Raw genomic sequence first — 27,843 nt, forward strand, 5'->3', positions numbered from 1 at the left:
GCAGGACGTACGGACACATGGTCCCTGGGGCCGGCAAGCCCCCGTAGCTCCCCGCGCCTGGTGCCTCTTTGGTGCCAGCTGGCGCTGCCCCATCCCTACCCAAAGGTGGGAGAAGAAGAGGCTGCAGGGAGCCCTGCAGGCCCTGCCAGGCTCTCACTGCTCTTTCTTGCAGATGCTGGGCCGGAATCACATTTTTTTGGAGGACTTTGGTAACCCAGTGCACCTCCAGAGCTACCTGAGGCACCCAAGCCCAGAGATGCGCTTTTTGGTTCTGAAAGGGCTCTGCACCGTGTCAGAGAGCCCTGAGAAGGTGAGCGGGCCATCGTCAAGCAAAGCCATGTTGGCAGCCTGGGGCTTTGCTCTTCTGCCCTCCCGTCCCTCCCCGCTGCCAGGAAGCAAGGCAGGAGGCTGGTGCTCAGGAACCAGAGCCCTTTGCCCAGGGTGGTCTCTCACTGCCTCACGGAAGGGAAATGGTGTCTTTCCTACAGGCAAGGGAAATTCAGGTCGTGCTGCCAGACATCCTGGAGGCTCTGCAGGACACCAACACACACGTGGTGCTGAAGGCCCTGCTTGTGCCGAGAAACGTGATGGCTCATGTGGAGAGGAGGGAGGCCAGTGGCCCGGCTCTGCAGCTGGCTGAGAAGCTCCTGCCATTCTTTGACCACGTAAGTGTGCTGCGGGAGCCCGAGCCCTCAGCTGGGCCCCCTGTAACGAGGGCTGCCCTTCAGCCCGGCCCTGTGGGCAGCACTCAGGCAGGGCCTTCCCAGTCTCCTCGTCAGCCCAGGCGCTGGGGAGCTCTGCTTGGGCATGGCTGGTGCGGCTGGTGGCGAAAGTGGGGTGGCTGGCGGGCAGCCTGCGATGGCAACCGATTGCGTTGCCCTTCACGGGCACCAGGCCTTGCAGCTGCCCCTGAGCAGCTCCTCTGGGAAGGATCCAGCGCTGAAGCATCTCACAGTGCTGGGAGCTCCCTTCACATCGGCCACGCTAATGCTGAAATTCCTCCTGTCCTCCTCCCTGCCAGGCGTCCAGCCAGGTGCAGGAGCACTCCATCTGCCTCTTCCAAGCCGTGGTGGAGGCTGTGCTGTGGCAAAGGAAGAAGGAAATGAAGAGGACGGTTCACAGGAGCCTTCTCCCACTCTACTTTCACATGAGAGACCAGAGTGAGAGCGTAGCAAAGGTACAGATCTCAGAGCTGAGCAGTTATGTGGGCAAGGGTGTGCTGATGCCACAGGGTTGCTCTGGGGGATCTCTGGCCGGCAGCATGAGCTGCCTCCGATGGTGGCTGTCCCGTGGCCTTGCCTTGGCCACTGAACCCAGTGCACGCTGCCCCCCACCACAGCCTCCCATAACGCGCTGGGAAAGGCTCGCAGCCCTGCCAAGAGGAGGGGACAGAGGGTCTCCTTCCCAAGGCTGTGCTGCTACCTCCCAACCTCTGCTGCTCCGCAGGCCTCTGGGAAAGCTCTCGCCGTGGCTGCAGAGTTTCTGCGACGCAAGGAGCTCAAGCGCTTCGTCCAGACAGAACAGACGTGGAGGATCGGGGAGTGCTTGGTAAGGACCCAACTTGGTTTGCTCCAGCTGGGCAAACGCGCCCGGCCAGAGCCCGCTGCCTGCAGCCGCATCCTCGCTCCCTTCCTGCCAGCACAGAGCCCCAGGGGGCTCTTCTGGAGGCCCCTCTGCCCTCCCTGCCCCCAGGATGCTGGAGGAGACCCTGGAGAGGGTGTGCAAGCCCCGTGACCCTGCGTTCTCTCTCTCTCCAGCTGCAGCAGGACAGAGGCAGAGTAGAAGAATACCTGCAGCAGAGCCAGCCCTACCTGCAGGCCACTCAGACCCTTTTGCGACTTGAGGCCGTCAGATTCATTGGTGAGCCCAGCCCCTGGGTCTCTCTTGGGGCAGCCTTTGGCAGCCCCAGGCACTGCCCTGGCAGTGAGGCACAGCCCTGTTGCCCCCAGAGCCCCCCACTGGGCCCTTGCTCCAGGGTGCAGGAGGGGGCACAGCCTGGCTGGCCAGGCCAGGGGCTGCGCTGCTGGGAGCGTGCTGGGGAGCGGGGCTCTGATGGGGTCTCTGTGTCTAGGTCTTGCTGCGCGCTACTGCGAGGACCAGAGCGAGGAGAAGCTGGAGGAAATCCTCAGAGGTGAGTGAGGGCAGTGGGGGGTGTGCTAGGGCTGGGGGGACAGCGGCAGAGGCCCCCGTGCCTTGCCCTGCTCCAGGGAAATGCTTCGGGGCGGAGGAGCAATGCAGCCATAGGAACGAGGGAGAGGAGACGGGGTAGCCTGTGGTGTCAGGGAATGGCCTCCCAGCCTGGAGCTGGGCAGTGCCGCTGAAAGGGTTGAGTGTCCCTGAGGAAGAGTCAGGGGAAAGGGCAGTAAGGCTGACAGAAGGTGGGAGCCTGTTGTAGAGCACGCAACCAGGACGAAGAGGGAGATGAGACAGCCTACAAGCAGCTAGGAGCAGGGTCACGATTGCTAGCCCTTGCTCTCATGGGGAAGCACAATAGCGAGAGGAAAGAGTCCAGGAGATTCCTGGAGTGTGTGAATCCTCCCAAGGGATGGAGGCAGGTGGTGAGGGAACCAGCTTGTGAAGGTGCCCCACTTGACCTGTGGTGCGCAGGTGGGGAAGGACTGGTGGCTGCATTTGGGACATTGCTGAGCAGCAGCTTTCAACGGATTCCTTTGTCCCTCCTGCTCCTCCTGGCCTGGGGAAGAGTCGAGTGGGGCTGGCATGCTCTGCAGGGGATGCCTGGGGATCTCTGCAAGGAGTGGGTTTTCATCTCTGCTCTTCTTTCTTTTGCAGTCCTCCAGCCTTCAGAGAACGACCCGGAACCCATGGTCCGTTCCCTGGCAGTTCAAACCATCCTGATCCTGACGTCAAGGCATAAGGCAACGTCAGGACGGAGATTTCCACTGCCGTGTTGCCGCTAGCCCCGCAGCAGTCCTCAAAAGAGCAATATATATTTTAATAGAACTAGGTTGTTGTCTCGTTATTCCAGCAGCTCCTTCACAGTGACTCGGTGCCATGACGCTGAGCTAACTTGGAGGCCACCAAGGACCCTGAGAAGTTCCCTCTGTTCCCCTGAGAAGGCAACTTCCTTGTGAGGGGAACAGAGGGCCCTATTTGTTAGCCTGACCCTACCCGTAGGGAAGTCTGCTGCCTCCCTGGGGCTAGGGTCATGGACGTTGCCAGAAAGCTTCCCAACCTGGTTTTCCCCTCTGATTACTATCGTCTTTTGATAGTCCAGGCCGGCAGTGATAATACTGAAGATAGAAGCCTGAAGACTATCGAGCGGGACTTTAGGGGACTGGGACGGGTAGTGGATGGAGTGGGAGTTCAGGTGGTGTTTTTGTCCACCCCTACAGTGGCAGGGAGGGGTACAGAGAGGACTCACGACTCACTGGGATCCAGCAACTGCAACTCCTTCTTGCTGTCCTCTGTCAAACCTCTGTTCTCTACCACTAAGCTGTCCTCTGCTGGTCTCCTGTCCTCTGCCAGGCTGCTGTCCTCTACCGGGCTGCTGCCCTTTGACAGCAAGCTGTCCTCTGCTGGGCTTCTGTCCTCTGCCGGCAAAATGTCCTCTACCGGGGTGCTGTCCTCTGCCAGCAAGCTGTCCTCTGCTGGCCGGTTGCTGCCCTCAGAAGACCAGGTCTCCTGCCAGGCCAGCCTGGGCTGCCTGGGGGGCATGCCTCCCTCCTCATCAGATTCAGAAGGAGCCTCTGGAGTGGGAGAGTTCTCAAATAGAAAACGGAGGCTCCTTCGGGCAGGCGTGGGCTATGCTCGGGGACTCCTCGAAGGCCCAGTGCTCCTGCCCTGTCCGTCACTGCCGTGCACCGACGCTGAGGGTCCGAGCCACAGCTGCAGTCATATAAGGCGGACCCCTGGGGTGTCACCAAGGGAGGTCACCAAGGGTCCCATGTGACACGTGCCTGGGCTGGATGGGCCCCACCGGGCGCTGTAAGTTCGTGGGCGACACCAAGCTGGGCAAGGGGATCTGGACAGGCTGGATCAACGGGCCGCATCCAGCTGCGTGGCATTCAAGGCCAAATGCTGGGTTCCACACTTGGAATCATACAATATCCTGAGTTGGAAGGGGGCAGACCTGAAGGGATGAAAGACACGGTCTCCCGATGCCTCTTGAGCAGAAGGCCTTTATTGCCATTTTTCTCTGCTACATATACTTTCCCCGTAACCACATGCGCTGTCCACGCGCCTGAATCAGTCATACAATTCATTAGAGACCCTCAGCCACGCGCCTCAAGCCAGCCAGCAATTGACCACTGCGCAAAGCTCATCTTTAATGCTGTAGCCAAGTTAATTTATCTCCACCTTGTTCAAGTTTTTGTTACTAATGCCTAGTAAAAAAAGGGGCTTTAGGGCTTCGGGGCGACTACTTAAAGGATCAGGGGCACAGGTTGTGTTTGCCTCTGTCCTTCCGATAGGGGGGATCGATGCTGACTGTTGCAGGAAGCACGGCCAAAAGCACGACAGACACCAGTAGAGTCAGATCATGCTCCATTTTATTGCCCGAATAGCCTAACTTTTATAGAGAACTTAACAGGGGTGGACAGTGTTTCACACAAGGTTATTGGTCAAAAGCACTCAGACAAACAACTGCAAGAAAACAACCCCACTTGCAAGAAAACAACCCCCTTGTGATTAGCAGTCACATAGACCTTGTCCTTGAAGCCAGCTACTGGTAACAATATTTTTCTGAGTTCCTCAATTGGGCGATGTGGGAACACTGTCATGGGAACTTCTCATAGTTGCCCTGGTAGCTTGGTTTGCTCAGCTACAGCAAGCCATGGGATTTTTGCTGTTTCAAGAAATCCCTCAACAGCTGACAAGCAGACTCATCACATTAACACGTAGCTTCGGGACTGGTGCAACTGGTAGAACTTTGGGCTTGCTGATCATGGGAGGGTCTATGTGACACTGGCCTGCTACCACCAGATGAGATGCGCCTCCCTGTAGTGGTTTTACCTGGCAAGGTTTTGGTAGCACGGGGCCATAGGAGTGGCTTTTGTGAGAAGGATCTGGAAGCTGCCCCATGTTTGCTAAGGGCCCCTCTGCTGACCAGAGCTGAGCCAATAAGTCACAGAATCACAGAATTTCTAGGTTGGAAGAGACCTCAAGATCATCGAGTCCAACCTCTGACCTAACGCCAACAGTCCCCACTAAACCATATCCCTAAGCTCTACATCTAAACGTCTTTTAAAGACTTCCAGGGATGGTGACTCCACCACTTCCCTGGGCAGCCTGTTCCAGTGCCTAACAACCCTTTCGGTAAAGAAGTTCTTCCTAAGATCCAACCTAAAACTCCCCTGGCGCAACTTAAGCCCATCCCCCCTCGTCCTGTCACCAAGCACGTGGGAGAACAGGCCAACCCCCACCTCACTACAGCCTCCTTTAAGGTATCTGTAAAGAGCGATAAGGTCGCCCCTGAGCCTCCTCTTCTCCAGGCTGAACAAGCCCAGCTCCCTCAGCTGCTCCTCGTAGGACTTGTTCTCCAGGCCCCTCACCAGCTTCGTCGCCCTTCTTTGGACCCGCTCAAGCACCTCGATGTCCTTCTTGTAGCGAGGGGCCCAAAACTGAATGCAGTACTCGAGGTGCGGCCTCACCAGAGCCGAGTACAGGGGGAAATGTGTTGTGTGATGGTACTCCGGATAATCTGATCCATGAGCTTTCCCAGCATCGTGGACAGAATAACAGATCCGTAGGTCCCCGACTCCTCCTTCCAGCCCTTCCTGTAGACAGACGTCACATTTGCTAGTCGCCAGTTGACCGCAGCCTCCCCTGATAGCCACGACTGCTGATCAATGATGGTTGCAGGTTGGCAAGTGATTCTGCCAGCTCCCTCAGTAGTGACAGGTGGATCCAATTCTGCCCCATAGATGTGTGTATATCTAAGTGGAGTAGCAGTTCTCTAACTATTTCCTCCTGCATTATGAGTGTTTCATTCTGCTCCCTGTACCTATCTACCAGCTCTGGAGGCTGAGTACCAGGGGAACAACTGGTCTTGCTGCTAAAAACTGAGGCAACGAAGGAATTAAGTACCTCAGCCTTTTCCTCATGTCTTCTATGGTTCTATGTCACTATCATTCCCCTCACATCCAATTCAGAATGGAGATGCTCCTTAATGCTCTTGTTATGTGTATATATATGTGTATATATATATATATATATATATATATATATAATTACTCTTTTTGTTAGTAATAGTCAGATAGAGCTCCAGTTAGGATTTGGCCATTCTGATTTTGTCCCTGCACAGCTTCAAGACATGGAGGACTGAGCTCCACACCAAACGAAAAAATGGATGGAAAAAAAGCACAGAAAAGGTGGAACGTGGCAGCTTTACATCCCCTGCCCTTACCTGAGTCTATGCTGTAATTCCGTTCAACTGCTTACTGCCGTATTCTCTAAAGCGTCCTGCAACTCCTGTTGCTGTTATCTTGTGAGAGACAGCACAATCAGGGTGAGTCATCTGCCTACAGAAATTAACAACTGACAGAATGGAGCATCTGTCCAGGAGAAGTTGGAGTGGCTGATGGGCCTGCCACAGGGACTGGCGTGTGCCTGCAGGAAAAGTCCCAGGGGTCGGAGACGTGTTGCCTGTGGCTTGTTAAGCACAGGTCAAGCCCCAGCACATTCCAGTAATTTGTGTCTCTTTGGAAATGCCAGGGTGATCACACGCAGTTTTCAAGCATTTCACAGTTTTTTCTAGGATTCTGCACATTCTCAGAGGTGAAGCTCCAAAGCACTGGAGGTGCCCACTGCTCTAGGTTCCTGCCCATATCCTCACACAGTCCCTGCCACTCCTAACTCTCCTGCCTCTGGAAAGATCTCTGGATGGCATGCTTAAGTAGTTGTTTAAAATTATACAAAACCTGAATCACATTTAGGAGATGGGACAACAGAAACATGCTGGTTCGGCCATCCCACGGATATTCAAAGCTTTCAAGAGCTATTGTAATTAGCCCGGAGGAGAAGAAGAAAGGGAGAGTGAAGAAGTGGGGAGAAACGTCCCCCACTGTCCACACCAGTTCCATCCCCCCACCTCCTGCCCCACCCTGCACAGGAGAAAAGGCAAAAAGTGTAAAATAATGTAACTATTAATAGTTTCTAAGAGATGAAGAGATGGTTCCCGAGGTACAGAGGTGGCAATAATTTTATCCTGTCATAAGTCAGTGTTATCCCATACATCAAAACAGTAACCTTAAACCAGCCCCCAGAATTGATGAACAGCATGACATGGAAGACAGACAGTTAGTGATGTGCTATACAACACAATTCTGAAAACAAGCACAACAGCCCCAAGATCAAAAAGATCAACATTGTGATCAGCAACTGTTAAAGCAACTGTTAAACTGATCTATTGCTTATAACAATTTACTTTTAAAATGCTCTGGTCCGATTTGTCATCTCAACCTTTGTGCTCCATGCTAGGCACCAAAAAGACTTGCAGTGGTTTGACCCAGGAGGCAGCTCAGCACTACAGATCTATTTATCCAATGCAATGAAGGAGAGAACTGGGAGAAAAAAAAAAAAAAAAAAAAAAAAGACAAAAAAAAAAAGACACAAAAGGAGTAGGTTGTTATTGTTATTGTTACAGACACCAACAGAGTAAGGGCATGATATTTTTGTGTGCACATCAATGTGGGGGGGAGATGTGGGGGGAGGATTGGGAGGGACCGTGGGTGGGGCAAAGGGTCACGGGGATCTGGGGCAGTCATGTGTATAAGAAGCTATGCTACGCAGCAATAAATTGGCACTTGAGCTAGACACGGTGTGTCTGTCTCTGGTGTCCCTGCTTGGGGAGCAGACGTCCAGGCAGCCAAGTGATGTTGTCTCTCGGGCTGGGGTAGCACGGAGAGAGACAACAATCAAAAGACAGGAAAGGTGGCGGTGATTAATTGAAAAGTGTTGGACCTAAGCATGACGTATATGGTATGGAATTAGGGGTGGATATTGTCCTAGTTTTGGCTGCGATAGAGTTCATTTTTCTTCCTAGTAGCTGGTATGTTGCTGCCTTTCGTATTTACAGAATCACAGAGCAGTTTGGGTAGGAAAGGACCTTAAAGATCACATAATTCCAACTCTCCTGCCATGGGCAGAGACATCTTCCGCTAGACCAGGTTGCTGAAAGCCCCATCCAACCTGGCCCTGCTTCCAGAGATGAGGCAGCCACAGCTTCTCTGGGCAGCCTGTTCCCGTGCCTAATCATTCTCTGAGTAAACAACTTTCTAATATCTAATCCGGATCTACCCTCTTGCAGTTTAAAACCATTACCCCTAGTTACTGCTGGCTCATATTCAGCTGACTATCTACCAAAATCCCCAGGAGCCTTTCTGCTGGGCGGCTTTCCACGCACTCTTCCCCCAGCTTGTGGCATTACATGGGGTTGTTGTGCCCAAGTGCAGGACCCGGCACTTTGCCTTGTTGAACTTCATCCAGTTGGCCTCAGCCCATGGGTGCAGCCTATCCATTTCCCTCTGCAGAGCCTTCCTACCCTCAAGGAGATCAACACTCTCTCTGAACTAGGTGTCATCTGCAAACTCACTGAGGGTGCACTTGATCCCCTTGTCCAGATCACTGATGGAGATATTGAAAAGAAGTGGCCCCAGTACTGGGCCCAGTGGGACACCACTAGTGACTGGCCTCCAGCTGCATTTAGCTCCATTCACCACAGCAATTTGGACCTGGCCACCCAGACAGTTTTCGACCCATTGATGCATACATCCATCCAGGCCTTGAGCCGCCAGTTCCTCTGGGAGAATGCTGTGGGAAATGGTTTCAAAAGCCTTACTGAGGTCTAGGTAGACCACGTCCACAGCCTTCCCCTTGTCCACTGAAAGCATAACCTTATCTTCAAAGGGGATCAGATTTGCCAAGCAGGACCTGGCGTTGATAAACTCATGATGACTGGGCCTGCTCACCTGCTTGTCCTGGAAGCGTTGCGGGATGGTACTCAAGACAATCTGCTCCATGAGCTTCCCCAGCACCAAGATCAGACTGACAGGCCTGTAGTTCCCCGGATCCTCCTTCCGGCCCTTCTTGTAGACAGACGTCACGTTTGCTAGTCACCGGGTGACTGGGACCTCCCCTGATAGCCAGGACTGCTGGTCAGTGATGGAAAGCAGCTTGGAGAGCACTTCAGCCAGCTCCCTCAGTAACAACGGGTGGATGCCATCTAGCCCCCTAGACTTGTGCACATCTGAGTGCAGTAGCAGTTTTCTCAACATTTCCTCATGAGAGCTTCATTCTGCTGAAGGTCCTTATCTACTAGCTCAGAGGGCTGAGTACTAGGGGAACAACTGGTCTTGCTGCTAAACACTGAGGTAAAGAATGCATTAAGTACCTCAGCCTTTTCCACATCTCTTCTAATTCTGTTTTCCCACATCCAATAAAGGATGAAGATTCTCTTTTCCCTCCCCTCCCCTCCCCTCCCTTCCCCTCTGCTCTCCTTTCATTATAAAAACCTTTCTTATTGTCTCTGACAGCAATAGATAGATTGATCTCCGCTAGGGTCTGGCCCTTCCAATTTTGTCCTTGCCCACCCTAACAACATTTAGGACACAGCTTCAGACAAAATGACAGCATACATGAGAAGCACAGAAAAGGTGGAATCTGGCAGCCTTCCATCCACCAGCCTTCTGTGAGTCTGTGCTGCAATTCTGTTCAACTGGTTACTCCTCTACTGTCCACAATATCTACTAACACCTCATTGATGCTATCTTGTGAGAGACAGCACAATCAGGGGGAGCCATCTTCCTGCAGAAATTAACAGATGAAAGAATGGAGCATTCAAGGTCCAGGGGAACCTTGAGAAACTGCAGGATTTTGCCTACAGAAACCTCTTGACATTTACAAGAAGAAAAGCCTCATCCTGCACCAGAGGAAGAGGAACCCCACACATCAGGGCAGACTGGGACCCTGCTGAGTGAGCAGTGCCCAGGAGGAGGAGGGCCTGGGCACCACGAGGGATGCCATACGAGCTCACCAGGAGCTCACCAGGAACCAGGCCAACTTCCTACAGAGCTGCCTTATGAGGAGCATGGCCACCAAGAAAATGTAAGTTACCATGCTCGGCTCCGATCTGATGAGACACCACACAGCCAGCAGGGAAAGAGGTGCAGGTCTGTGAATCTCTTGGACAGCCTGGTGTGGAGAGGAGCAAGCACACTGGAAAGGCTGAAAGTCCCAACAGGCCTGAGGTCTGTGTGTCAATGGCTAGGGCTCTTGTCTCCGACAGCGAGGCCTATGAGGAGGCAGCTTCTTGTTAAAGCACCAGGGTCTCATTGCCTCCTCACCAGCCATGAACCAGGCAGGAGTCGTACCCTTCTCCTGCACTGGGCCATGGACATCCCCATCTCCTACTGCCCAGGAAGAGCCCTGAGCTCCTGTGTGAAGGGAAAGGATCTCCCTTCCCAGGAGCCTGGGGTCAAAGCCTGTTTTTCAATACATCAGTGTCACCTTCACATTTGTCTACCTGTCCTCACTGCCTCCAGTGTTCTGCTCTAATGAGCTCCAAGGGAGGCTGTGTCAGTGCCAGCAGAGTCCCCCCTCAGGGGGACACTGCAGGAAACTTGCATCTGCCTTGGATTTCTTGAGAGATTTCTTCAACGCACTCTCAGTGCCTGAGGTTCATGGGCTCATCGCCAAAGCCCCCAGAGGGCTGATTCCAATGCCTCTGCTGCTGATCTGGGCTGGGCTCCTGGGACAGGGAGAGCTCCTGGCAAGAGGGCCCTGGTGCAGAGAGACAGCTCTGCCCAGGAGCAGCTCCTCTGCACAGCGCAGAAGGGCTGGGGGCTCTGACCCCCATGGGGAGAGGAGAGGAGAGGAGAGAGGGGTTGGAGGCAGTTGGGAGTGGGAGGGTGCTGAGAGCTGCCTGCAGGAGAAACCTGCACAGCCCTTGACAAGGTAAGTCTCTGGCTGCAGGGCCATGCAGCTGCAGCTCCTGGAAGGGTCTCGTGCTGGGTCTTGTTTCTGGGAGGGCGGTGGGCAATGCAGTAGGCTGTGAGAGTCCTGCTGGATTGCACTGCGAGGTGAGGAAGTCTGGCAGAAGCCCCTTGGAGTGGCCTCAGCCAGGTGCCCCTGACACCCTAGAAGCCTCGAACACCCTGCTGGTGATGCAGGGCTCTCTGTCAGCTGCCCCATAGCTCCTGCTGCATGGAGGTGCCCCTTGGCAGGGCCCTGGTGGTGGCAGGGTGCTGCAGGGCAGCGCTGAGCACAGCCGCATGGGATGGGGTCTGTGAGCACAGGCGGGGGAAAGAAGAGTTTGGCCAAGATCAGCAGGAACAGAGTGGCCAAGAATCCTCTAGGTACAGCATGTTGTGTGCCTGGGATACTGGAATACCCCAGCGTGTGGATATTCACCTGTCTGTGGGGTGTTTTCCTGGGCTTCAGGCTGCTCTCCAGCAGGATGCAGCTCTCTCGTGGCATCCTTGTGGCATGCAGGCGTCCCAAGGAGAAGACACCTCCTTGCTAAGGCCATGTCCGTGCTGCTGGATGTCTGTCTGTGGGCAGCTGGAGTGAGGCCTCGGCAGCCCTGGCTAGGGGGGAAGAGCTGAGATCCTGCTCAGGCCCCCAGGGCCAAGGTAAGGATTCTGTCCAGCCTCACTCGGACTGGGGCTTCTCTGCTCTCAGCTGTCTCCGTTTTTTTCTCAGCGTAACACGAGTATGATCGGTGTCCTAAGCATTACAGGGGGAATTATAAGAAAATACAGCAAATAAAATCTCTCTTGCTCTACAGTGTGGTCGGATGAGTTGTTTGCAAAAAGACTGCATGGCTCATTGATCTGACAAGTGGACTGCACTTGAGTTTCCCCCATGGTCCTGCTTCCCTCCTGCTGCACAGCAGGAAGGACTCCTCTGGAGCCCACAGCAGCCCCTGCTCCCAGTGTCACACGCAGCCAGCACCACCCAGAGCTCAAGCAAGAGAGCTGCAGAAAGCTGCGGGCTTTCCAGGAGATGAAATAGGTTTTCCTCATTGAAGTCTGTTCTATTTTTTTTTTCTCCTCTTCAAAGATACCTGTGTCCAAAGTCAGCAAATGCCCAACAGCAGCTCTGTGAGCGAGTTCCTCCTGCTGGCATTCGCAGACACGCGCGAGCTGCGGCTCCTGCACTTCGTGCTCTTCCTGGGCATCTCCCTGGCTGCCCTCCTGGGCAACGGCCTCATCCTCACCGCCGTAGCCTGCGACCACCGCCTCCACACCCCCATGTACTTCTTCCTCCTCAACCTCGCCCTTCTCGACCTGGGCTGCATCTCCACCACTCTGCCCAAAGGCATGGCCAATGCCCTCTGGGACACCAGGGCCATCTCTTACCACGGGTGTGCTGCACAGGTCTTCTTTTTTGTCTTCTTGGTTGGAGCAGAGTATTCCCTCCTCACCGTCATGGCCTACGACCGCTACGTTGCCATCTGCAAGCCCCTGCACTACGGGAGCCTCCTGGGCAGCAGAGCTTGTGCCCAGATGGCAGCAGCTGCCTGGGGCAGTGGCTTTCTCAGTGCTGTCCTGCACACAGCCAATACATTTTCCCTGTCCCTCTGCCTTGGAAATGCAGTGGCCCAGTTCTTCTGTGAGATCCCCCAGATCCTCAAGCTCTCCTGCTCAGATGCCTACCTCAGGGAAGTTGCTGTACTCTTATTTACTCTTTCTTTAATCTTTGCTTGTTTTGTTTTCATTATGTTGTCCTATATACGGATTTTCAGGGCTGTGCTGAGGATTCCCTCTGAGAAGGACCAGCACAAAGCCTTTTCCACGTGCCTCCCTCATCTGGTTGTGGTCTCTCTGACTGTCAGCACTGGCATGTTTGCCTACCTGAAGCCCCCCTCCATCTCCTCTCCCTCCCTGGACCTGTTGGTGGCCGCTCTATTCTCGGTGGTGGCTCCAGCAGTGAACCCCTTCATCTACAGCATGAGGAACAAGGACCTCAAGAATGCCTTGTGGAAACTGATGACTTGATTTGCTTCGGAAGCAATAATTTCACAGTCTGTTTCTGCAGATTACTCAGAATATCACTTACACAGAACAACCTATATTCCCTTTTTTGTTGTTTTTGTATGTGTGAGTGTGTATTTTTAGTACTGGTATTACTTAGTTTTGTGTTTTGTTTTGTTTTGTTTGTTTTGTTTTTTTCAGGTTAGGTTGCCCAATAAAATGTCATTTTTGTCCCACTCCCAATTCTGTACGTGTGTTTAGTGTATGTACTGAGTCTCTGTCCATGTGGAATTATGGTCTCTGTGAACTTTTAACGAAATAAAACAGCCTACACTGCCTTCTTTGTCTGATGTCCTTCCTCTGAGACCTGGTCTGGCTCTGCTGGGGCAGTGCCCATTTGCAGAGGAAAAGAGTCCCATTCCAGCAGCACAGCCAGGGAGCACCAGCGCTTGGGGCATGCCAAGCTGCTCTCTTGCCTCTGCCGCCCTCTCCTGCTGGTGGGGCCAGGCCCGGCTGCTCCTGGAGCTTGGTGCCAGTGCTGTTGTGGGGCTGTGCTGGGACTGCTGGCAGGTTAATGTTTCTTGCAGAGGGAATTAGCATCTGCCAGCAGAGTCCAGGGTATTGGCCGGAGCAGCATGAGCCCATAAAACAGGTGGAGCCCGCAGAGCATGAGCCTGTGCAAGGTGAATTTAGCAGAGCTCAAGTGCTCAAGCTGCTGCCAACAGGCAGAGGAGAGCTCTGCAGCCCCACGACACGCAGTAGCCCCAGCAAAGGAGGCTGGTGACTGATTCCTTGCAGCCTTGGGCAATGACAGTGACCCCATGAGCTGGGTCTGCCTCCCAGCCTGCCCAGCATGGCCCTGCAGAGTGTCCCCGTGCCCTGGGCACCACAGCCCCCTTGCTCTGCAGAGCAGCACCGCCAGCTCGGGCTGGGGCAGGGGCTGGGAGGGCGCTTCCCAGAGTGTCTTCTAGGCCAGCTTCAGGCACACAACATCTGCATGTCAGAGTGATCTTTGCTGTGTGCAAGGAGCTGAGAGACCAACAACAGTCATGGGGCTGGAACATTGCCTGCAAGGTCCCACCTGCCCTAGCACCTCCCAGAACTGGCACGGAACTGGTTCACATGCATCAGAGGGTCTGGGAGCCCAGCAGCAGTGCCATGGGCTTGAAGGATCACAATCAGATCACTTCTACCTGGGCAGGTCCTAGGCCAAAAAGGGGGTGTTTTGTAGGTATGATATTATGAGGCGGTGGTGCCTCAGAAATTCTAAGTCCAGCAGGAAGTGAATGGCTGTTAAATGGCCTTTGAGGTGGCTTCTTGGAGAAATAGCTGGCAGCTCATCCCTTGACTCCCGGCTGGGATCTATGCCATTAGGCTCATATCTGCAAAAGTACCTGAAAGGCAAGCAGAAGGCACTTGCTGTGCCTGTAGTTTGTGAGATCCGCTCTTTCCGAGTACCTGGTAGGCCCCATAAAGGAAGAGGTCTTGGATAGGGCTTGTCATGTCAGAGGTGTCAGCTTTTGCCTGAAGTCATCCTTCAGGACTGCTTTCAGTTTTCAACACAGAGGGGGCCACTGCCTCCAAGATGCCTGGGGTAAACTGAACCATGCACGAGGGCCTGGAAAAAGTTACCCTGGCTGCATAGGAGCCATTCTATATCCAAAAGCTGGAGGCAGGAAACAAATTTTTAGCGTGGTACGGAGCTGCAGGGCACATTGTGCAGGGTGTTCCTGCAGCCTTTATGTTCTTTTCCATCCTGGCTTCGGTGCTGCGTCTGTCTTAAGAAAGGAGTAGCCAACAGAGGTAAGACAGACACTGTGAGATCATGAAAGCCATCAGAAAACTACCCCTAAGAAGATGACTGATATGGGGAGGTCAGAAGAAGCCTGGCCAGGAGAAATGTGAGATTTGGGAGAGAGAAGAGGCCAGCAGGAATCAATGATTTCTGGGAGGCTAGAAGGTTCAGGCAATGTTGATTCTGCTGTAGCACTGACTTAAAAGAGTCATGTAAAGACCTTGTCCTATTTTAACCAGCAACATTAATCCTTAAACCTAAATGCTACTGTACACACTGTCAGGAATCCACTACTCTAATGCCTGACCTCAACGCATCCCTTGAAGCCAAAATTCATCACATAGCCCCTTCCCCTTGTTTTTACTCTCTTAATCACTCTGATCCCTGACCTTAACACTAGCATTAAAATGCTCTTTTTAACCCTAGGAAACTGCCTGAGAGACCTAAACAAAACCCTAAACCACAAAGCTTGTCCATACCCTAAACACAGACCTGATACCCACATAAGAATACCAAAACATTCCCATTCAAACTTTGCTTAATCTTTAACCCAGTAAGGTGGGCCCTAGTCCCTAATCATATACATGAACACCTAACACCCAAAACCCCTGTTCCTGTGCATTAACCTCCTCACCTTCAGCCCCTCTACTAAGCCTTAACTTTAGGCCCGTCATCCCTTGGGACAGGGCAGGAACCATGAGGTTGCTCTGCAGTCATGGCACTCAAAGCTGAATGTGAGGGGCCATGGATCTCATCAGATTGTGGGCCACAAGGAGGAGACAGGGGAGAATGCTCTGATGAGCTCAGCTCTGCCTCAGGAAGTCCTGCACCAGCAGGAGCAATGTGACTGTGGCAGTGACGGTAAGGTCACTTCTGTCCCTGCAGAAGATAGGGCAGCAGCAGGAACATGTCACAGAAAGGGACTGAGAGGTCACTTCTGTCTGTAGGTGGCAGGTCACCCTTGACTTAGAGCTGGGATCGGTACTTTTCGGCTGACATCTGCCAGTGGCCCTGGTAGGCCAGCAAAAGGCACCTGGCTGGCATGCTGACTGTGGGATCCCCTCTGCCTACATACCCAGGAGGACCCATGCAGAAAGAAGGCCCACATATGGGTTGTCCTGTCCCTTCTGCTTGAGTCCATGACTGGACAGCAGCAGGCCCATGGCTTGGAAGATGCTGGTGCGGTGACTTCTGTCTGGTTGGCTGACAGGCCGCAAGGAGCCTGATGGATTGGGATGCCTACTTTAGGAGGGGGTTCCACCCTGATGGAGCTTTCTTTTGTAGTAGAAAAGAGTAGGAGAGAAAAAACTGCCACAAAGTGCACTTTGGAATGTTGGTGCTGGCCACGAGGAGGAAGAACTGTCCCTCAGAGTGTTGTGCTGCGTTGCCAGAGGTCACCCAAAGAGCGTCTGTGATCAGAGCATGGCTTTGTGTGAGAAGGAGCAGCTGGGGAGGGTTGATGAGACACTGGTGAAATGATGGAAATGCTGGGATGAGAGCAAGGTGGTGAACAGAGACGGGTGTCTACAGTCCTCAAAGAAATAGGTGAAAGTCATCAAAGTCAACAAAGTGCTCTGCCGGGCACTGCCCAGCCCAGCCCGGCCCCTGCCCACCTCTCCCCACCACCCTGCCCTCTCTCCAGCCCAGCCCAGCCCAGCAGCCCAGGCTGGGCTGGCCCCAGGGCAATGCCCTCCACAGGCTGCTGCAGGGCTCTGGGCACGGCCACCCCAGCCCCAGCCCCTCACAAGGCACCGCAGCTGCTGGGACAAAGTGTGGTGGTTTCACTCAGGTGGGCAGCCGAGCTCCACCACAACCGCTCTCTCACTGCCCCTCTCCTCAAAGAGGAAGGGGGAGAAAATACAACACAGAGAACTCGAGGTTTGAGATGAGAAAGGTTTAATTAAATGGAAAGGGAATGGGGAGGAAAAAAAAAAAAAACGAAACAAAAGAAACAATCAGTCCGCGCGGGAGCACGGAGAGAGGGAAAAAAAAATTATTTTCTACTTCCCATCAACGAGCGGTGTTCAGCCACGTCCTGGGAAGCAGGGCCTGAGGGTCCGAGCCACGGCTGCGCTCGCGTCAGGCAGCACCCTGGGGTGTCACCAAGTGACGTCACAATGGGTGCCCACCCAGCCCAGGCGCGTGTCACAGTGGCACCCATTGTGACGTCACTTGGTGACACCCCAGGGCTCCGCCTTATAAGAGCGCAGCCGTGGCTCGGACCCTCAGTGTCGGTGCACGGCAGTGACGGACAGGGCAGGAGCACAGGGCCTTCGAGGAGTCCCCGAGCATAGCCCACGTCCCACAATGCCGCAACCGCCCGCCCAGAGGAGCCGCCGGTTTCTATCTGAGAACTCTCCCACTCCAGAGGCTGCTTCTGAAGGGGATGAGGAGGGAGGCATGCCCCCCAGGCAGCCCAGGCTGGCCTGGCAGGAGACCTGGTCTTCTGAGGGCAGCAACCGGCCAGCAGAGGACAGCTTGCTGGCAGTGGAAAGAACCCCAGTCGAGGCCTTTTTGCCATCAGAGGACAGCAGCCTGTCAGAAGACAGCTTGCTGGCAGAGGACAGCACCTCGGTAGAGGACATATTGCCGGCAGAGGACAACAGCCTGGCAGAGGACATTTTGCCGGCAGAGGCCATTGCTCAGGCAGCGGGCAGCCACCCGGTAGAGGACAGCAAGAAGAAGTCGCAGCTGCTGGATCGCAGTGAGTCTTAGGGATGGGGTGGGGAGGGTTGGGGACACAGAGACCCCTGCCTGACTCCAGGACTCCTTCCCTGGGTAAAGCGGCGCTTGGGCTGACGGGGCCGAGCTTCCTCCGCAGCACCACAGAATGCCAGGACGCTTTGGGCTGGGGGGGACCTCGGCGATCACGATGCTTCCCCCCAGCCCAGGCTGCCCAAAGCCCACCCAGCCTGGCCGTGGGCAGTGCCAGGGAGGGGGCACCGCAGCCTGCGCCAAGGCCTCACTGCCCTGGGCGTGAAGGAGAGAAATCCCTGCCTGTCCGAAAGAAACCTGCCCTCTTTGAGGTTAAGGCCGTCACCCCTTGTCCTGTCGCTGCAGTCCATGATGAAGATCCCCCCCCAGCTTTCCTGGAGGCCCCTTTGGGCACGGGGAGGCCGCAGCGAGGTCCCCCCGCAGCCTTCTCCAGGCTCCACAAGCCCAGCTCCCTCAGCCTCTCTTCCCAGCGGAGCTGCTGCAGCCTCTGGGCATCCCCGCGGCCTCCCCACGGCCTTCTGGGGCTGGGGCCCTTCCTCTCCTCACCCCTGCATTCAGCCCCTCTCTGCAGCACTCTTTGCTTTCCTCCTTTCCAGGTAAGGCATGGAAACTGTGCAGAGACAAGGCCGTGGAATTCATCAGGGCGTATGTCAGAGGCACAGAAAAGGTAATGGCAGCCGCTTGCATCACAGCTGTGCTCCTGGCGCTGCCCTCCAGGGGTCCCACACAGCCCCAGACCCCTCAAGGCTTTGGTCCTGCTGGCCGTGGGTGTCCCCCTAATGCTCTGTTGGTGTCTTTGTGGCTGCCAGGACGACGAGGAGCAGAAGATGCTGTTCCTCAGCAAAATCTGCGATCTGTGCACATGTGTCACAGAGAGGGGTGTGCCAATGAACTTGCATGGCTTCTGCAGCAAACATAAGCTGGTGGAGAACATCATGGTGAGAGGATGCGCAGCGGGTTGGGGAAGGGGCAAGGCCCCCCGGCACCAGCCCCCTGGGAGGCAAGGGCTGGGGCAGCGCTGGCTCTGCTGCTGCTGGGTGCCGGCGGCTCCAAGGTCTCATCCTGCTTGTGCTCTGCAGGCGCTGCTGGAAAAGGAGCCCGTGGACAGCTTGCGCACAGCATTCCGGCAGAAGGCCATGGAGACTGTCGCCCTCCTCAGGTGCGTGCCCAGCCCCTGGTGGCAATGTCCTGGTGGCCCTGAAGCTGGCAGGGAGGCTGCCCGTCCCTCCCAGAGATGCCTGGCCAAGGGAGGTCCGTGTCCTCCTTCATAAGCCTCGAGGCACTGCGTCCAACAGGCTCCTCTCTCTCTTTTCTTCAGCAACACCGTACCAACAGCACTGCGTGGCAAAAAGAAGAGACTCCTGCGTGTGTGCTGTAAGAGCATCTTCTTTCTGCCTCCCGAGTCAGATGTGCCAGAGACAGAAGGAGCGCTCTTCACTGAGGTATGTGCTGGGTGAGGTACCGGCACCCCCAGTCCTGCTGAGCTGCTGCCTTGCTTCCCCGTGCTGACACAACCAGAGACCAGCGCAGGGCCGGGGCCCAGATTTGCTTTCCCAGCCTCGCCCCTTCCCCGACCTGATCTTGTGCTGCAGGAGGTCTGCACACAGTGGCTTTTTAGCCCCAAAGACACCCCTGAACTTCAGAGGGGCTCAGAGCCAGCTCCTGGGGGTGAGGAGGGCCACAGAAATAATTCGATGCTCTTCTGTCCTCCCTGCAGACTATGAAAGCCATGGACACCATGCTGGCGGCCTTCGTACGCAACTGTCCCAACACCAGTGTCAGCATAGAGTTGGAGAATATCTTGGAGGTTTGGCATTTGCAAAGAACTTCCAAAGAATCCTCTCAGGTCACATTTGCAGACCACTGTCAACCCAGCAACTTCTCTCCTCGCAGGCGCTGCTGGACTTTGCCCTCTCCAAAGACCCAGCTGTGTGTGAGAGAGCTGTGAGGATGATTGAGAGGCTGAGTGCTTTCATCCTCTTGTATTTTGAGGCCGAGGTAAGGCACAACGAACCCTTCACCCTTTCCTGCATCCCAGAGCATCCTGCCACTCAGGGGTGCCTGTGAGGCAAGCCTCGATGCACGTGAGTGCCTCAGAACCGTGAATCGAGGGTCTTCGTCCCTCCTTCGCCCCTGCTCTTCCCTTCCCAGGCCGTGCTCTCTCAGGGACCGGCTCTGCCTCCACTAAGCCCTTTGTCTCTCCTCCCTTCCTCACCCAGATCACAGATGACTATGAAAACTATAGCGATGATGAGCCCACAGAGCTCTACATCCCCATCCTGGGACAGCTGCTGGGCATCCTCTTCATTTTCACCGGTGACAAAGATTCCATCAGATTCACAGCTTTAGAAACTCTTTCTCACATATACAACATCATCAGAAAAGGAAGAGGTAAGAAGGTGTGGTGGGCAGCGTCCGTCTGCACACAAACATCTACTGATATGTCTACTTGTTTTCCCCGAGTTTAGTGGGGACTGTTAGTGTTAGGTTAGAGGTTGGACTCGATGATCTTGAGGTCTCTTCCAACCTAGAAATTCTGTGATTCTGTGAGTATTGTGAAGGATTGTTTTTGTGCTTGGTGGAGGCTGCCCACGGAATTCTGCCAGGTTCCCTGGCCTCCTCTGCTCCTCACAGCAGCTTCCCGCAGCATTCTGGCTATCGTTTTCCGCAGAAGCTAGACGCTCACCTGCCGTCCAGGAGCAGTTCTCTGCTGCTGTCCTTCCCAACCCTCCCCAGATCACCTACCACGCTGTTTTGTGGTGTCCCCCAGTCTAAGCCATCGATCGATGAGCACTTCCCAAACCGCATCTTCCCCGAGGAGTGAACAGCAGAGCCAGCCGTGCATCACCAGGGATGGTGACGCCCTCCAGAATGCTCCCTGACTGTTTGCTCCCTGCCGTCTTAAAGGCAGGTGTCAGGGGGCTTCCTGCACATCCTGACCCCGAGCAGAAGGGGGTCTGTGACACGCTGCTACCCCCACGGCACCCAACGCCATTGCTTCTCCTCCTTCTGCATCATCCCTGAGGTCCCTCTTGCTCCCAGCACTCCTCACCTTGTGCTTTACATCCCTGCCCACCACTCTCCTCGCCGGGGGTCTGAGCCTCCCTCCTCAGCCATTCCTAGTGAAAGTGCTTTTCACCATTTGGCAAGCTTGTTGGCAAAGATGCTCTTCCCTACTGACTCTTCGCTGTTTCCCCCTGTTTAGAATGCATATTGAGAACGGACATGGTAAATTATGCAGTGAGACACAAGAAATTGGAGTATGCAAAACTTCCATTTTCTACAACATCAACTCCGTGTGAAATTGCCAAGGTAATGAGCTCTGGCCTTGCTGGGGATCTTGTCCGCAGCATCAGCAGGCATCTCGTGTGAGCAAAGGGGTCCAGAACCGGTGGGGCTGGCACGGCCTCACTCGCCCTGCTGAGAGGGTTCCTCTTGTCCCCAGGCTGGGGCTATGCGAAGGCTGCTCCCCTGTGTCCCGGCAGCAGCTCCAGCCCTCCTGGCCACCAGCAAGCCCTGGTTACCTGCAGGGCCAGCACTCTGGCCCCATATGCCCCATCCTCACCCCTTCCCCCGAGGGCCCTCTCTCCAGAGCTGCCCTTGCTGCTCAGCTAAGCAGCACCCTTGGGACACTCAGTGAGGCATGTCTTCGCTCCTCCTTCTTCCCACAGCGGTTTGGAGGACATCTCTTCCCTGCTGAGAGGCTGGACATCATCCTCACAGCCCTGGAAGCTTTACAAGACTCCAGCATCCATGACAAGCAGGGGGCCTGCAGCGTGCTGGACGCAGCCTTGGAGGACCCTGACTACTGGCTGACGGATGTAAGTGGCCTGTGGCCATGGCCCTGCCCTTGAGCTCTTCCAGGCGTGGTTCCTCTCTCCTTCCCTGCCTCCCTCCCTGCCTCCCTCGCACATCGGGGTCTCTTGGGCTCCAGAAGCCACCTGAAGCCAGCAGAGAGCAATGGAAGGGGCCAAAGTTTGAGTGGCAGCTGTGGCAATGGCTGCGGTCTGCTGGCAACACCATTCCCACTTTGTCCCCCAAGGTGCCAAAGATCATGGAGTGCATCAGGAGAAACCTGGGCAGCATCCACACGGCATCGGCGCGGCAGTGCCTGGACTCCCTGCTTCTCCAGATGACCTACATGATGCCCAGGGACGAAGCCAAGAACCTGCTGCAGTTCTCTCCGCCACGTGACAGGTCCTGGCCTTAACATCCTTGAGGGCTTGTTCCGCGTCGGGAGATGCACCTGGAGACTCTCTGCTTGCCACACCAATGGCAAAGAGCAGGACATCCCCAAGGAGCACAGCCCTCCTTCCCACCAATGTGTTCCAGCCCTACTGGGCCAGCCAGGGCTGCAGCAGCCCAGCTGTCCAAGGCAGCCCAGAGTCCCCCTGCCCCCAGGGAACACCAGCTCAGCCCCCTCCTGCCTGCCCAGGCTGGGCCCTCAGTGCTCCCCAAGTCACAGGGGCTGCAGGACAGCCTGGGTCCTCTGGGGCTGGCCCAGTTTGTGGCCCTGCGGCTGAGGCAGCCTCACTGACAGAGGATTCTGGGCTTGCAGCACTGACCTGGCCATGTGGGAGGTGATCCTGGCCATGCCGCAGACCTTGGAGAGGGTTTTAGGAATCATGATACTAGACTTGCCGCTGCGCAACTGGTACACCGCAGACACCGAAGACACCTGCATCCGTCGCTTGGCTGTGAGTTCCCAGATGAAACCTTGCTCCCAGCAGGGCTACGTGTGCCCCTTCAGGCACACAGGCACAGCCCTGTGCCCATCTACCCCCAAACTGCCAGCTCCCGCAGGACGTACGGACACATGGTCCCTGGGGCCGGCAAGCCCCCGTAGCTCCCCGCGCCTGGTGCCTCTTTGGTGCCAGCTGGCGCTGCCCCATCCCTGCCCAAAGGTGGGAGAAGAAGAGGCTGCAGGGAGCCCTGCAGGCCCTGCCAGGCTCTCACTGCTCTTTCTTGCAGATGCTGGGCCGGAATCACATTTTTTTGGAGGACTTTGGTAACCCAGTGCACCTCCAGAGCTACCTGAGGCACCCAAGACCAGAGATGCGCTTGATGGTTCTGAAAGGGCTCTGCACCGTGTCAGAGAGCCCTAAGAAGGTGAGCGGGCCATCGTCAAGCAAAGCCATGTTGGCAGCCTGGGGCTTTGCTCTTCTGCCCTCCCGTCCCTCCCCGCTGCCAGGAAGCAAGGCAGGAGGCTGGTGCTCAGGAACCAGAGCCCTTTGCCCAGGGTGGTCTCTCACTGCCTCACGGAAGGGAAATGGTGTCTTTCCTACAGGCAAGGAAAATTCAGGTCCTGCTGCCAGACATTGTGGAGGCCCTGCAGGACACCAACACAGACATGGTGCTGAAGGCCCTGCCTGTGCTGAGAAACGTGATGGCTCATGTGGAGAGGAGGAAGGCCAGTGGCCCGGCTCTGCAGCTGGCTGAGAAGCTCCTGCCACTCTTTGACCACGTAAGTGTGCTGCGGGAGCCCGAGCCCTCAGCTGGGCCCCCTGTAACGAGGGCTGCCCTTCAGCCCGGCCCTGTGGGCAGCACTCAGGCAGGGCCTTCCCAGTCTCCTCGTCAGCCCAGGCGCTGGGGAGCTCTGCTTGGGCATGGCTGGTGCGGCTGGTGGCGAAAGTGGGGTGGCTGGCGGGCAGCCTGCGATGGCAACCGATTGTGTTGCCCTTCACGGGCACCAGGCCTTGCAGCTGCCCCTGAGCAGCTCCTCTGGGAAGGATCCAGCGCTGAAGCATCTCACAGTGCTGGGAGCTCCCTTCACATCGGCCACGCTAATGCTGAAATTCCTCCTGTCCTCCTCCCTGCCAGGCGTCCAGCCAGGTGCGGGAGCACTCCATCTGCCTCTTCCAAGCCGTGGTGGAGGCTGTGCTGCGGCAAAGGACGAAGAAAATGAAGAGGACGGTGCACAGGAGCCTTCTCCCACTCTACGTTCACATGAGAGACCAGAGTGAGAGCGTAGCAAAGGTACAGATCTCAGAGCTGAGCAGTTATGTGGGCAAGGGTGTGCTGATGCCACAGGGTTGCTCTGGGGGATCACAGAATTTCTAGGTTGGAACAGACCTCAAATTCATCGAGTCCAGCCTCTGATCTCTTGCTGTGATCTCTGGGATCTCTCTCATTGTGAGCTGCCTCCGATGGTGGCTGTCCCGTGGCCTTGCCTTGGCCACTGAACCCAGTGCACGCTGCCCCCCACCACAGCCTCCCATAACGCGCTGGGAAAGGCTCGCAGCCCTGCCAAGAGGAGGGGACAGAGGGTCTCCTTCCCAAGGCTGTGCTGCTACCTCCCAACCTCTGCTGCTCCGCAGGCCTCTGGGAAAGCTCTCGCCGTGGCTGCAGAGTTTCTGCGACGCAAGGAGCTCAAGCGCTTCGTCCAGACAGAACAGACGTGGAGGATCGGGGAGTGCTTGGTAAGGACCCAACTTGGTTTGCCCCAGCTGGGCAAATGCGCCCGGCCAGAGCCCGCTGCCTGCAGCCGCATCCTCGCTCCCTTCCTGCCAGCACAGAGCCCCAGGGGGCTCTTCTGCAGGCCCCTCTGCCCTCCCTGCCCCCAGGATGCTGGAGGAGACCCTGGAGAGGGTGTGCAAGCCCCGTGACCCTGCGTTCTCTCTCTCTCCAGCTGCAGCAGGACAGAGGCAGAGTAGAAGAATACCTGCAGCAGAGCCAGCCCTACCTGCAGGCCACTCAGACCCTTTTGCGACTTGAGGCCGTCAGATTCATTGGTGAGCCCAGCCCCTGGGTCCCTCTTGGGGCAGCCTTTGGCAGACCCAGGCACTGCCCTGGCAGTGAGGCACAGCCCTGTTGCCCCCAGAGCCCCCCGACTGGGCCCTTGCTCCAGGGTGCAGGAGGGGGCACAGCCTGGCTGGCCAGGCCAGGGGCTGCGCTGCTGGGAGCGTGCTGGGGAGCGGGGCTCTGATGGGGTCTCTGTGTCTAGGTCTTGCTGCGCGCTACTGCGAGGACCAGAGCGAGGAGAAGCTGGAGGAAATCCTCAGAGGTGAGTGAGGGCAGTGGGGGGTGTGCTAGGGCTGGGGGGACAGCGGCAAATGCTTCGGGGCGGAGGAGCAATGCAGCCATAGGAACGAGGGAGAGGAGACGGGGTAGCCTGTGGTGTCAGGGAATGGCCTCCCAGCCTGGAGCTGGGCAGTGCCGCTGAAAGGGTTGAGTGTCCCTGAGGAAGAGTCAGGGGAAAGGGCAGTAAGGCTGACAGAAGGTGGGAGCCTGTTGTAGAGCACGCAACCAGGACGAAGAGGGAGATGAGACAGCCTACAAGCAGCTAGGAGCAGGGTCACGATCGCTAGCCCTTGCTCTCATGGGGAAGCACAATAGCGAGAGGAAAGAGTCCAGGAGATTCCTGGAGTGTGTGAATCCTCCCAAGGGATGGAGGCAGGTGGTGAGGGAACCAGCTTGTGAAGGTGCCCCACTTGACCTGTGGTGCGCAGGTGGGGAAGGACTGGTGGCTGCATTTGGGACATTGCTGAGCAGCAGCTTTCAACGGATTCCTTTGTCCCTCCTGCTCCTCCTGGCCTGGGGAAGAGTCGAGTGGGGCTGGCATGCTCTGCAGGGGATGCCTGGGGATCTCTGCAAGGAGTGGGTTTTCATCTCTGCTCTTCTTTCTTTTGCAGTCCTCCAGCCTTCATATAAAGACCCGGAACCCATGGTCCGTTCCCTGGCATTTCAAACCATCCTGATCCTGATGTCAAGGCATAAGGCAATGTCAGGACGGAGATTTCCACTGCCGTGTTGCCGCTAGCCCCGCAGCAGTCCTCAAAAGAGCAATATATATTTTAATAGAACTAGGTTGTTGTCTCGTTATTCCAGCAGCTCCTTCACAGTGACTCGGTGCCATGACGCTGAGCTAACTTGGAGGCCACCAAGGACCCTGAGAAGTTCCCTCTGTTCCCCTGAGAAGGCAACTTCCTTGTGAGGGGAACAGAGGGCCCTATTTGTTAGCCTGACCCTACCCGTAGAGAAGTCTGCTGCCTCCCTGGGGCTAGGGTCATGGACGTTGCCAGAAAGCTTCCCAACCTGGTTTTCCCCTCTGATTACTATCGTCTTTTGATAGTCCAGGCCGGCAGTGATAATACTGAAGATAGAAGCCTGAAGACTATCAAGCGGGACTTTAGGGGACTGGGACGGGTAGTGGATGGAGTGGGAGTTCAGGTGGTGTTTTTGTCCACCCCTACAGTGGCAGGGAGGGGTACAGAGAGGACTCACGACTCACTGGGATCCAGCAACTGCAACTCCTTCTTGCTGTCCTCTGTCAAACCTCTGTTCTCTACCACTAAGCTGTCCTCTGCTGGTCTCCTGTCCTCTGCCAGGCTGCTGTCCTCTACCGGGCTGCTGCCCTTTGACAGCAAGCTGTCCTCTGCTGGGCTTCTGTCCTCTGCCGGCAAAATGTCCTCTACCGGGGTGCTGTCCTCTGCCGGCCGGTTGCTGCCCTCAGAAGACCAGGTCTCCTGCCAGGCCAGCCTGGGCTGCCTGGGGGGCATGCCTCCCTCCTCATCAGATTCAGAAGGAGCCTCTGGAGTGGGAGAGTTCTCAAATAGAAAACGGAGGCTCCTTCGGGCAGGCGTGGGCTATGCTCGGGGACTCCTCGAAGGCCCAGTGCTCCTGCCCTGTCCGTCACTGCCGTGCACCGACGCTGAGGGTCCGAGCCACAGCTGCAGTCATATAAGGCGGACCCCTGGGGTGTCACCAAGGGAGGTCACCAAGGGTCCCATGTGACACGTGCCTGGGCTGGATGGGCCCCACCGGGCGCTGTAAGTTCGTGGGCGACACCAAGCTGGGCAAGGGGATCTGGACAGGCTGGATCAACGGGCCGCATCCAGCTGCGTGGCATTCAAGGCCAAATGCTGGGTTCCACACTTGGAATCATACAATATCCTGAGTTGGAAGGGGGCAGACCTGAAGGGATGAAAGACACGGTCTCCCGATGCCTCTTGAGCAGAAGGCCTTTATTGCCATTTTTCTCTGCTACATATACTTTCCCCGTAACCACATGCGCTGTCCACGCGCCTGAATCAGTCATACAATTCATTAGAGACCCTCAGCCACGCGCCTCAAGCCAGCCAGCAATTGACCACTGCGCAAAGCTCATCTTTAATGCTGTAGCCAAGTTAATTTATCTCCACCTTGTTCAAGTTTTTGTTACTAATGCCTAGTAAAAAAAGGGGCTTTAGGGCTTCGGGGCGACTACTTAAAGGATCAGGGGCACAGGTTGTGTTTGCCTCTGTCCTTCCGATAGGGGGGATCGATGCTGACTGTTGCAGGAAGCACGGCCAAAAGCACGACAGACACCAGTAGAGTCAGATCATGCTCCATTTTATTGCCCGAATAGCCTAACTTTTATAGAGAACTTAACAGGGGTGGACAGTGTTTCACACAAGGTTATTGGTCAAAAGCACTCAGACAAACAACTGCAAGAAAACAACCCCACTTGCAAGAAAACAACCCCCTTGTGATTAGCAGTCACATAGACCTTGTCCTTGAAGCCAGCTACTGGTAACAATATTTTTCTGAGTTCCTCAATTGGGCGATGTGGGAACACTGTCATGGGAACTTCTCATAGTTGCCCTGGTAGCTTGGTTTGCTCAGCTACAGCAAGCCATGGGATTTTTGCTGTTTCAAGAAATCCCTCAACAGCTGACAAGCAGACTCATCACATTAACACGTAGCTTCGGGACTGGTGCAACTGGTAGAACTTTGGGCTTGCTGATCATGGGAGGGTCTATGTGACACTGGCCTGCTACCACCAGATGAGATGCGCCTCCCTGTAGTGGTTTTACCTGGCAAGGTTTTGGTAGCACGGGGCCATAGGAGTGGCTTTTGTGAGAAGGATCTGGAAGCTGCCCCATGTTTGCTAAGGGCCCCTCTGCTGACCAGAGCTGAGCCAATAAGTCACAGAATCACAGAATTTCTAGGTTGGAAGAGACCTCAAGATCATCGAGTCCAACCTCTGACCTAACGCCAACAGTCCCCACTAAACCATATCCCTAAGCTCTACATCTAAACGTCTTTTAAAGACTTCCAGGGATGGTGACTCCACCACTTCCCTGGGCAGCCTGTTCCAGTGCCTAACAACCCTTTCGGTAAAGAAGTTCTTCCTAAGATCCAACCTAAAACTCCCCTGGCGCAACTTTAGCCCATTCCTCCTCATCCTGTCATCAGGCACGTGGGAGAACAGGCCAACCCCCACCTCACTACAGCCTCCTTTAAGGTATCTGTAGAGAGCGATAAGGTCGCCCCTGAGCCTCCTCTTCTCCAGGCTGAACAAGCCCAGCTCCCTCAGCCGCTCCTCGTAGGACTTGTTCTCCAGGCCCCTCACCAGCTTCGTCGCCCTTCTCTGGACCTGCTCAAGCACCTCCATGTCCTTCTTGTAGCGAGGGGCCCAAA

At 55.6% G+C, this 27,843-nt stretch overlaps 1 protein-coding gene across 2 annotated transcripts in view; it reads right to left on the reverse strand.

Moving 5' to 3' along the window:
* Positions 1-27,843, reverse strand: part of LOC140000103 (uncharacterized) — a 72,089-nt gene that overhangs the window by 43,575 nt on the left and 671 nt on the right. The gene's annotated exons all lie outside the window — the stretch shown is intronic.

This window comes from Anas platyrhynchos, chromosome 33 (genome assembly GCF_047663525.1).
Source record: "Anas platyrhynchos isolate ZD024472 breed Pekin duck chromosome 33, IASCAAS_PekinDuck_T2T, whole genome shotgun sequence".
Lineage (NCBI taxonomy): Eukaryota > Metazoa > Chordata > Aves > Anseriformes > Anatidae > Anas > Anas platyrhynchos.